Source organism: Mytilus galloprovincialis, chromosome 14, assembly GCF_965363235.1.
Source record: "Mytilus galloprovincialis chromosome 14, xbMytGall1.hap1.1, whole genome shotgun sequence".
NCBI classification, from domain to species: Eukaryota; Metazoa; Mollusca; class Bivalvia; order Mytilida; family Mytilidae; genus Mytilus; species Mytilus galloprovincialis.
The window spans coordinates 62,428,588-62,441,572 of NC_134851.1; the positions used below are offsets into that span (position 1 = coordinate 62,428,588).

Consider the following 12,985-nt stretch of genomic DNA (forward strand, 5'->3'; position numbering starts at 1 on the left):
AATGTAAAATAAAGTGCTTGTTATCACTGAATGGTAAAGATTGTTTTAATTTATCAATTGGTAGTAAAAGTGAATACACATTGTATATTGTATAAAACAATGATTTAAGTTGATTCAACTACTATTCGGTACACAGAAAGATAACTCCAATTGAAGATTTCTTGCTATTAAGCAATACTGTGCAATTGAAGATTTTTTGCTCTTGCTGAATACTGTACGTGCAATTGTAAATTTCTTGCTATTGCACAATACTTAATATTATATAATAATAGTTTTGGATCCTGATTTGAACCAACTTGAAAACTGGGTCCATAATCAAAAATCTAAGTACATTTTTAGATTCCGCATATCAAAGAACCCAAAGGATTCAATTTTTGTTAAAATCAAACTAAGTTTAATTTTGAACCCTTTGGACCTTAATGTAGACCAATTTGAAAATGGGACCAAAAATTAGGAATCTAAATACACAGTTAGATTTGGCATATCAAAGAACCCCAATTATTCAATTTTTGATGAAATCAAACAAAGTTCAATTTTGGACCCTTTGGGCCCCTTATTCATAAACTGTTGGGACCAAAACTCCCAAAATCAAACCCAACCTTCCTTTCATGGTCATAAACCTTGTGTTTAAATTTCATAGATTTCTATTTACTTATACTAAAGTTATAACCAAGAAAATGCTTATTAGGCCCCTTTTTGGCCCCTAATTCATGAAATATTGGGACCAGAACTCCCAAAATCAATCCCAACCTTCCATTTGTGGTCATAAACCTTGTTTTAAAATTTCAAAGATTTCTATTCGTTTTTACTAAAGTCAGAGTACAAAAACTAAAAGTATTCAGACGACAACGACGACCCAGACGACGACGCCAACGTGATACCAATATACCACCAAAAAATGTTCAATTTTTGCAGTCGTATAAAAAAGTGAGAGGTAATTAAATTGCATTGTTTGTCTAGTATCTCAGATCCGTTAAAATACACTTAAAAAAACAAAACAACATCATTACCCCCTCCCTTTGCCAAATATTTGGAGGATAACTTCAAAAAAGAGGGGGGGGGGTATGTTATTTTTCTGAGTCAGGATTTTTCGCACGAACGGTTTTATTCAGGGTTTTTTTCAATGCTAGCAATCAAATATTTTTTCTTCTATATTTAACACTATACTGTATTGTATGGTGAAACTCTGCATTCAGAATATATATTTTTTTTTTATCAAATTAGGGATCAGAATATTTTTCAAAGAACCCCCCCCCCCCCTATTTTTGAAGTCAAATGGTCGTTCCCTAACTGCTAGAAAAGTTGTCAGAAAATATTGCATTCTGTTCTACGTAATGAACATTTAAATGACTTATAGTTTACAAATGTGAACAAATCTTATGTACAGGTAATTAAACAAGGTGTATAGATGTGAACAAATTTAATGTGAAACCAGTGTACATTATTTACGGTAAACTAATTGTAGACATGTTTACTGTACATGGCGTTTGGTGTGAACACGGCCATATACTTGCCTGATGATGACTTTCATTTGTTGCGAGGAAATTGGACAGCCGTTCATGTGTTTATGTCAAAGATAGTTAAAAAAGGTTTTTATAATATTACACAAAATCTGTTGTATACATGTACCTGTAAGCATGGTAAGTCTTGGTCTTTTTTTCTGTAGGTCTTCCATTTGTCTCTTTTTATTAATCAGGTGATATCGTGTTTTAATGGCCTCGGTTCTGTTGGTTCTGTCGTACTATTAGTTCCAATCTATCTGACACTTTCTCTTATCTTAACATTCATCCTATAATGGAAGAACCATTTAATCTTTTAAAAAAAGTATCTAACAAATAACTGAAAAGCTAATATTAGAAAAGACACCATTAATTCCCTATTTACCTTGAGTGACACCTCTCCAGGAGTAAGGATTATTATCTGATTTAAGTTTAAACTTTTGAACTTAGGTACATGTACATTGGTGCTTCCATATGCTTCCATATACAACCGTCAACTTATCTATCTATTAATCTCATTACTTATGTATGTGCCTCTCCTAAGTCAGGAGCCTGTAATTAAGTGGTTGTCGTTTGTTTATGTGTTATATCTTTGTTTTTCGTTCATTTTTTTACATACATGTAAATAAGGCCGTTAGTTTTCTCGTTTGAATTGTTTTACATTGTCTTATCGGGGCCTTTTATGGCAAACTATGCGGTATGGGCTTTGCTCATTGTGGAAGGCTGTACGGTGACCTATAGTTGTTAATGTCTGTGTCATCTTTGTTATTTGGGGATAGTTGTCTCATTGGCAATCATACCACATCTTCTTTTTTATATTTATACGACCCCAGAGGTCGAACCCTGAATAGTTGAGGCAAGTATGGACACATAATTCAAGCTTGATACAGCTTTGCATTTGGATTGTGATAGTGTAATTAAAGATTTCTTCTTTAAACTTTTCAAAAATTGGAATTTGAGAAATTTGGAAAAAAAACAAACTACAACCCCCCTTTTTTTGCAATTATTCCAAAACCTGACATTTCTTTAATCATAATTTACAAGTAGTGTAAGGGAGGTAAATCAAAACATACCCAACATTGTATGTTAAATCGTTTTGACCTCCCTTACACCATTGTACACTGCTTTAAAATTGTCTTAATTGTCCATGGACAAAAAACAAAAACAAAATTTTCCCCTTTTTTTGCCCCTAAATCCAAAACATTTTGAGCCATAACCACCCAAAGTCAATACTAACCATCCCTTCATGGTATGGAAACTTGTGATTTAATTTCAGAGAGATTCATACACTTGAACTGAACACTACAAAAATGCTTATTTTGGGCCCCCTTTTTGGCCCATAATTCCTAAACCTTTGGGACTATAACCCCCAAAATCAATCCAAACATTTACCTGTGGTATTAAACATTGTGGTACAATTTCAGAAATTACAATTGAAATACTATTACACAAGTTGATATCCTGAAAGTAGAAAAATACTTGTTTTGGGCCCCTTTTGTACCCCTAATTGTAAACCGGTTTGGACCATTACCCCCAAAATCAATCCCAACCTTCCTTTTGAGGTATTGAACCTTTATATTCAATTTCATAGACCTCCATTCACTTAAACTTATTGTCCTGACACCAAATGACGACGACATCATACCATTTATGGGCGTTTTTCAATAAAAGCGTAACTTTCAGACCTAAAAAAAATGGAAAATCAACTTGTCTAAAATTTAATTTCACAAGTTATTTTGAATACCTCTATTGTAGACCTGTTTGTAAACAAAAAGTGCAATCTTAAATATTCTTTAAAATGATATTATTTTCATAATTTGTGTACTGTTTCGTAGGGGACTTTTGTCCCCTACGAAACTTCTTCCAAACACACATATTTTTTGCAATTTTAAATGTTCCCTATAGACATTCCAGTTTGTTTACTTTTAAATACTAGAAAAATCTCATTTTTTTCTGAATTGGAAAACCATTTTTATCGATAAAGATTAGACAGTACTTCACATATGAAGGAACAACTCATGTTACGTAGTGGACATTTTGATGCGTTTCGTAGTGGACAAAACCGTTTCGTAGTGGACAAAAAGTTTCGTAGTTGACATCAACCCTATTATATGTTAATAAAAACATAATAAAAATTACATGAAACTAACCCTTGTTATTTGTTTTGCACGAATATAATTGAAAAAAGATTAAAAAAAGACTGCATAGTAGTGGTATTGTCCACTACGAAACGTTTTTCTCCCATACTTGTTTTGTAGGGGACCGTTTCGTAGGGGACGTATTCGCATCTTTTATTTTTTTTTCCCACAATCCTTATATTGCAATAGTAACAAGACTTATTGTATTCATCAAAGCATTTATTAAGCTGTACACTGATATTTTTTTCATAATTTTAAAACCAGATACTGAAGGAGATTTGACCCGTTTCGTAGTGGACATTAACAAAAATACGGTATCACTCTAGTCCATTTGATGTGCTCAATTTTTCTTACCAACAATTTAATTGCCGTTATAAAAGCATCACTTCTTTTGTAAGACCCTAATGTTTATTTCTCTTGCAAAAAAAAAATTACATTGATTTTATAAAACTGTTTATTGGCAAATTTTAATGACTTCGTTTCATAGTGGACATTTTGTGAGGGACACACCTTCTGAAATTAAAAATCCTATATTGAAAGCTGTTTATTAAAATATGTTGGCTCTGAACATACTTTTGAGTTATTAAAGAACTTATGTAAAGTAAAAATAACATTTATTTCTTCATTTTTTTACGATATTTTAGAGTATGAATGTTGAACAGGCGGTCTAGGGACATGCCATTTTGGTTGTTTTGGACCATTCAGGAGTCAATATCTTATCAATCCCTCTAAAAATAAACTGTTTCTTTGCTTTAAAATGTTAAATCTAATTCAATGTACTGACTTCACAAAAAATCACTTGCAAAGATCAAACACATTTTTTTTAAAGTGGCTGGGACAAGAAAATACGTTTTTATTGAAAACGCCCTTATATGAATGCAAATTTTTTTTGCACCCGTATAAAAAAACATAAAGTGTGCAATAAAAACAATGTTGAGAATTTCAGTTCCTAATTAATTCATAAAACATAGAAAAACACACAATAAAATATCAATTGGCAGCCTTAACTCAATCAAAAAACGTAAATTAACACACTTTGAAGGAATAAATTTGATCTGCAATATCTGAATGCAAATGCACAGTTAATAAAATATTAGGGACAAACATTGAGTGCCAAAAAGCAAACAAACAAGTCCAAACAAAGCCATGGCAAGACACCACTGTGAAATATTAAACCCTTCGAAAACAAGAGTGCACACACTGAAATGTCTCACCTTCTTTACTAATCATTGATATTATGTTGATAGTCCTATAGTATCATGAGTATAAAGCTTTATTACAACTGTCACATAAACTTAACATTAACCAAGATAGCTAAACAAAGACCAATGAACCATGAAAATTAGGTCAAGGTCAGATGAACCATGCCAGGCAGACATGTACAGCTAACAAAGCTTCCATACAACAAATATAGTTGATCTATTACTTATAGTTTAAGAAATAGACCAAAACACAAAAACTTAACACTGTGCAATGAACCGTGCAATTGAGGTCATGGTCAAACAAACCTGCGGGACTGACATATGGATCATAATATATTCCATACCAAATATAGTTGACCTTTGGCATATAATATTAGATAAAAAGACCAAAACTTAAAAACTCAACTTTGACCACTGAACCATGAAAACGAGGTCAAGGTCAGATGACATCTGCCCGCTAGACATGTACACCTTACAATCATTCCATACAACAAATATAGTAGACCTATTGCATAAAATATGAGAAAAACAGACCAAAACACAAAAACTTAACTATAACCACTGAACCATGAAAATAAGATCAAGGTCAGATGACACCTGCCAGTTGGACATGTACACCTTCCAGTCCTTCCATACACCAAATATACTAGCCCTATTGCTTATAGTATATGAGATATGGACTTGACCACCAAAACTTAACCTTGTTCACTGATCCATGAAATGAGGTCGAGGTCAAGTGAAAACTGTCTGACGGGCATGAGGACCTTGCAAGGTACGCACATACCAAATATAGTTATCCTATTACTTATAATAAGACAGAATTCAACATTACAAAAATCTAACCTTTTTTTTCAAGTGGTCACTGAACCATAAAAATGAGGTCAAGGACATTGGACATGTGACTGATGGAAACTTCGTAACATGAGGCATCTATATACAAAGTATGAAGCATCCAGGTCTTTCACCTTCTAAAATATAAACCTTTTAAGAAGTTAGCTAACGCCGCCGCCGCCGGATCACTATCCCTTTGTCGAGCTTTCTGCAACAAAAGTTGCAGGCTCGACAAAAATCACTTTTGCAAAAAACGGTTTTAATAATATATACAGGTAAATGAAAAATAGCTTTGTCGTTTTAGGTATACTACTTATGTGTATAAAATTCTTCCAATAATTAGGAAAACCAAGAAAGTTCTGTCTTCATGGTCATATAAATACATAATCGAACACTAGATACAAATTGGGGTGAATATCAACAATATACATGATATACATGATATAAAACTAGATACAATTAGAGCTAGCTAAAACTTCCCTGTACAGATTTAAGGAGAATAATCTAATTATTTCATGTTCATAAACAAAATTTGCACATACAAAGGTGTTTTGGTCGATTGATCAGAGTTCGCGAAATCTTTTTTCCCCTGGTTGTCCTTGAAGAAAATCTACTGTCCTCACTATTTATCTATTGAAAAATACTAAAATTGTGTCAGTTCTATGCAAAATTTTGGTGCTGAAATCCTGAGGACTGACACTTTTCGCGAACTCTGATTGATTCCTTTACCCCAACATTTGCCCATTGGCTCCTTTTAAAAAATGTTTTAAAGTTAATGATTTGGACTTTTTCTATAACCAATGGCCATAGATTCAAAATTTTCAAAACAAATAAATTTAACATAAACAAAGAGTGTCCATAAGCAGGGATGATTCCAGGTGTTTTCAAATGGATACCTTGAACATCAAATTGGGAATTTGTATTCTAATTGGGAATTTTTTAAGCATAAAATCTAAGACGAAACAACATTATTTTCCTGTAAAAATGGAAAATGTATATTATTAAGTTTAACCTGTACACTGTCATTGACTGTTGTTCATGTAAGTTGTAACATTTTGAATAATTCTGGATGGGCTACTGTTATTACATGAATATCATTGGACATGATGCACTAGTATCTCATCTTAGCTATAGTTACCCAGGCCTATTACAAAAACATATATTTCAGCTAACATCATGAACATAAACCGCTGAAAAAATCATTCATCCAGTATGTTTTCAACAGCAGGTCATCTTTATAAATTTACCTTGATTCAAAAGGATTTCAAATTGAACTGGTCAATTGTCGAATTCAGAAAAGAAATTACAAAAGTTCATATACTTAATTGATAAGATATTTAAAGCATTGAACCAGTGTTCTTTAAAATTATTTGGATCATGTTCAAAACTTTTGAAATAGGTCCATAATGATGACATCAAATTTCATGAATGGTCTATCATCAACATTATTTGCAAAAAACGCTCAAACTTTTGTCTTTTGAGGAAACAATTTCTTTTACAAAACAAGTTTTCATCATATTATATAACCGGCTCTGCTGGGCGATCTGCTTTTATAAGATTGGCGCCCATTAAACTGCATCCATCAATGTTATATCAAAATTTGAATTTGCTCTCTGCCGAGGTCCGCTTTGACACCCATTTTTATCAACCTGATGGGCGATCTTCTTTTACAAGATCGAATACTGCCATAACATATTAATCAATTGAATTCGGCTGCTAAAATTGTTTGCCACATGTTGTCATAGTTAAATCGTTGTTAATAAAATGCGGTTGTAAACAGCATTCTTATCCGGATTTTAAAACGTTTTGACAACAAACTATGAAAAATTATAGTTGCCTTATACATGTTATATGATGACAGAAACTTTTCCGGAAATATCGATTTTTATTTTATTTTCCTGAATTGGGAATTCATTTTCATGTACATTTTTTGGGGGCCGCTGGCCTAAACTATATACTGGAATCATCCCTGATAAGTTCCATAGTACACAGATGTCTCACTCACACTATCATTTGCTATGTTCAGTGGACTGTTAAATGGAGGTGACAAAACTCTAATTTGGCATTAAAATACAGAAGATCGAATCCTAGGAAACATGTGTACTTCATTTTGTACTTAGTTTCAAGTTGATTGGACTTTAACTTTAGCAAAAACTACCTAGACCAACAACTTTAACCTAGAGTGGGACAGACAGACGGATTGGCAAACAGACGCACAGACTGAAAAAAAAACATGAAAAAAAAGGCATGCTACAGTAGGTTGGGCATAAAAATACACCATTTAGATTCTAAAGTATGTTACTATTGATGAGTTTTTAATAGCAGGAATGGTATTTCATTCATGAGAACTCGTTAGGTTTTGAACCCACTAACACCTGTTGCTTTGACCTGGACCCACTTGGGATCTTAAGACCCCTCGCTGAGGTTATGGTGTACACGCTTAAACGACCTAGCTAGGCCACTGGTCACTGTCAAAACAATATCATGAATATGGCGTATCGATAAATAGCACAGGTAAAGTCTTGTTCTAATGACTGTGATGTAGATATTGTTACATTGATTGGAGTAATGGTTAGTATAATACATGTAATAGTCATGGGTTCATTTCATAAAAAAAATTTGTAAGGGTTCCGCGGAACCCAGTGTCTCGCCTACTTTTGCTGTTAATCGCAGACTCAAAAAATGAGGAAAAACATCAATAAAAATTTCCCTCTCGATACTGTCTTTTGATTGAAAGAAGTTTGGTAAAAAATCCAGGATAGTTTATGAATCTAATAAATGTTGTATAAACTTTAACTGCAGACTGTATGTAATGTTAACTGGAAGAAAAACTAAGTCCATTGATAAGTAAAATACGGAAAAAGTGATTTTTTTTTTACAAAATTTACTTCTGAATAATATCTTATGATCAGAAACAAGCTTCTGTCTAAGTTTGGTAGAAATCCAGGATAGTTTAAGAACATTATAAAAATTTTAAAAACTTAAACCACAGAGTGAATGTTTTGTTTCTGGCAAAAAAACTAAATCCATTTATAAGTAAAATACGGAAAAGTGGAAATTTATTTTTACAAAATTTTCTTCTTGATACTATCTTATGATTATAAACAAGCTTCTGTCCAAGTTTGGTACAAATCAAGGATAGTTTATGAAAGTTATTAAAATTTTAAAAACTTTAACCACAGAGTGAATGTAATGTTTCCTCGCAGAAAAACTAAGTCCATTTATAAGTAAAATACGGAAAAGTGGAAATTTATTTTTACAAAATTTTCTTCTTGATACTATCTTATGATTATAAACAAGCTTCTGTCCAAGTTTGGTACAAATCAAGGATAGTTTATGAAAGTTATTAAAATTTTAAAAACTTTAACCACAGAGTGAATGTAATGTTTCCTTGCAGAAAAACAAAGTCCATTTATAAGTAAAATACGGAAAAAATGGAATTTTATTTTTACAAAATTTACTTCTAGATACTTTCTTATGATCATAAACAAGCTTCTGTCCAAGTTTGGTAGAAATTCAGTATAGTTTAAGAAAGTTATTAAAATTTCAAAAACTTTAACCACAGAGTGAATATTTGTGGACGCCGCCGACGACGACGACGCCGACGCCGACGGAATGTAGGATCGCTTAGTCTCGCTTTTTCGACTAAAGTCGAAGGCTCGACAAAAAAAGGATTTCACAGCTTTAAAATAAAATCTTATAAAATTATGACAAATAAGGACAACATGGACAAGAACGTATGGTTAAGGTTCATGTGGACCCTATGGCTAAAATGGCCGTATTTTCACCTCAAAATTTACTCTGAGTACAGACAAACCTGTGCATCTGTAAAAAATTTCAGGCATAGCATGCCCTAGATAAATAAATTTCAAATATGTTTTATGTTTTAGAAAAATAAAAACTCACAAGGATTTTTCTGTGCACTTTTTTTCATTCCTCCAGAAGGTGCCAAAATAACCTAAGTTGGGAAACAGGTTTGAGAACTTCCCCACAGGTAATTATTGAAGTGAGCTGTTTTGTTTGACATGGACATGAGCATGATGAGATGGACAATAGATACCTGACAATAATTGGGTATTTTAACTGTGTACCTGAGTGGACCATATCAAGGGAAGGGAGCTACCATTTGATTTTTATGGGGGGGGGGGGGGGGGGGGGGGGGGGGGGGGGGGCTAGGATGAAATTTGAAAAAAATAGGCAGGACAGGAGTTTTGAGTAAAAAAAAAAAAGGCAGGATGAGACACTTTGCAAAAAAAAAGGCAGGATGACAATTTAGGTAAAAAAAGTCAGGATAAACTAATAAAAAAAAAGGCAGGACCGAATAGAGTGAAAAATAAAAAGACAGGACAGAGATTACAACTAAAAAAAAATGCAGGACAAAATTTTTCATCCTAGCCTAACTTTTCCAAATGCACAGATTTGCCTGTACTCAGAGTAAATTTTGAGGTGAAAATATTTTAGCCATAGGGTCCACATGAACATTAAGAATTCGTTCCGTAAACAACATTTCCAAATCTCTATAGATACTGGTATACCTTTAGTTGATCTTGATATGATATGCCATCATGATCATACGTCATGTTTCCTTCTGATCATGATGATCAATACGCCTACTTAAATTCCAGATAACTGTTTTTACTTTCGGTTTTGGAAGAGCAAAATAGGTAGAGGGGAGTTAAGCAAACAAATATGTTTTGAAGACTACATTCGGAACTCTCGGTATCTTTCTTAAGCTCAGTATGCTTAAACAGAAACAGAAAAGCAATTCGTAAAAAGGCAGCTAGGTTTAAAGAATATCAATCAATTTCTAATATGACGTGTTTATTTCGCTTTATGAATAAACCCATGCTCTAAATCCAATATATTTTTTTGCACATGCGTATATTGACAACTGCAGAATAATAAATTTTATCAAATTGGTTCAGTTATAAATATAATCTATTTGATATATAAATTTTGTTCCCTATGGAAACTTGATCAGTGTCAAAAAACAAAAATCAAAAATTATAATATTCAATTCTAATGGAAAATCTCATTGTAATTATTTTAAAGTAGAAAACGAACATGCATCTTGAGACTGTTAAATCTTAAATGGACGGCAAGTTGGTTACTTATTCTTTATTCCTTATTCGTTACTTATTCCTTATTCCTTTTTCGTTACTCATTCGTTACTTATTCCAGAGACATATATACACATGTGTATATATGTCTCTGCTTATTCCTTATTCCTTATTCGTTACTTATTCCTTATTCAGGACCGTAACTAGCCTCCGTTTTAATAATGAGGCAAAATATATTCGCCGAGCGTAGCGAGTCGAAAAAATTTTGGCGAAGTGTCTGGGGGCCTTAAGCTTTGAGTAAAATAACGCAAAATCGTGCATTCTGAGCGTTCCACGGACTCTTTCTTACATCATTGACACGCAAATAATCTTTAGCTATTTTTTCGACAATATTCTGGTCTCAATGCAAAAACATAGATTCATTATAATTTAAGACTTTTAGGTTTTAGGGGCAATATTAAAAGACCGATATGTAGGATAAAGTAAAATTCGTATTTCTCATAATCATTAATACCGGGTCTGTCTGTCTGCTCTTGTCTTGTATTGTGCTGACTTTGATGAATTTTTTTATGACTAGATTTAAGACCCCCCCCCCCCCCCCATTTAAATATAGTGACAGTGCAGTATTATACTTTAAGTACTAGTACTGCTTAATTCGACACTAGGGACCATCTTGACCTTCTTTTACAGTATTAATGATTCTTTTATTATTGAGTACCCTCCAGCAACTATCAAGAATAACAATTTTGACCATTGATCATTTGTATTTTTTCTATGCATTGACTTTGTGTGCGATAAGTTCCCGTGTATGTTTATCCCATATTCCTTTATTTTCTGTCTGAATACAACTTAATGCAAGTTTAACCCTTCAATGTAAAAGGTCATATGGCAATACATTGTTGGTTTTTTTCAAATGATTTGGTACCGGGAAATCGGTGGTCTTACTTAATTTAAATCATGTCAGCTATGTAGTTTTGTCCACAGGCGCTTGGGTATATGATACATATATATTTTTTTTGTTGTTGTTGTTGATCAAAATAGTCAATTTTCTATATTTATAATACATATGAGACAATATCTGAAAAAGTCTAGTTTTTGGCAATAAGAAAAAAACAAAAAAAATTCTTTAGACCCGGTATTTTAATAGCACAAATCGAAGAACACACATTGGGGATCTAGGAACTGTTGTCTGTAATTCAAATACTTGTTTAATAAGGAAACAATGGCAATTTAAAAAATGGTACACAAAAAATCCAGTTCTTTCCTGTTACCAAAGTGAATAAATTTTAAAAAGTTTCTAATAGGAATAAGGAATAAGTTTAAGAAACTATTTGTGGTTTACTAGTATATCCTGCAATAGTTTATCAAATGCCTATTATTATTGATTTTAGCATTTGCAATACAAAAGGTTTAGAAATATACTTAAATATAGTCAGATATGTCGGTAACATGAAAGAATCTTGAGTAACAGGACAACGGTAACAGGACAGAGTTGGTAACAGAAAGGATTTTTCTGCTTTATTTTAAAGTTTTTTAAGAAAAATAAATCATTTTATATTGGTCACAATTGGAAGATAACAGCAAACAATGTCATTTATCCTTTGAAACTGTATTTGCAAGATGAAAAATCTGCCCAGGTAATGAAAAATTCTAAAATAAATTCCTTTATGTTACTATCTACTATACTAGAATTGCACAATGTTCTCTGTTGTTATCAAAAGCAAAACACCTATTTTTTATTCAATATACTGTATATTATTTTGAAATTTATTTGATATGGGGGTGATAACTTATATTAAATGAAATGGTTGGCATATAGTAGATTAACTGTTCGATTCTTCAGTGAAATTGTCTTGAACATCCTTCCTGTTACTGATGATGGATATGCTGTTACTTTTGATCAGGTAACATGACAGAACGTAACAGAAAGGAATTACGCGATAGTTTTTGTCCTTTTTATCACATTAAATGTAAGTGTATTTCCTGTGACATATAACTTTTAAAAAGATGATATAAAAACACACTTAATGTTGTGGTGCACACTTAAAAATATTCTCAGAAAGTGTAAAAAAAAGGCTATAACAGGATAGAACACCAATAAGTATTTTTCTATAAATTCTTACCTTGGATGGGCTTGAATTTTCAAACCTGGCCGCCTTTCCAACTATGTCTTTGTACTAATACATTCAGGGAATTATGCTCTTCACAATACATAATGGGAAAATAACTCTTGGTCTTGTAAACGTTTCCACAGG

The 12,985-nt window shown here is 32.5% G+C and overlaps 1 long non-coding RNA gene across 1 annotated transcript; it reads right to left on the reverse strand.

The window, feature by feature from the left end:
* Positions 1 to 1,634: 1,634 nt before the first annotated feature.
* Positions 1,635 to 10,331, reverse strand: LOC143058556 (uncharacterized). Its single transcript, XR_012973114.1, has 2 exons — positions 10,206 to 10,331; positions 1,635 to 1,789 (listed from the first exon to the last, which is right to left on the reverse strand). It is a non-coding gene; the product is annotated as an uncharacterized LOC143058556 (long non-coding RNA).
* Positions 10,332 to 12,985: the final 2,654 nt, after the last annotated feature.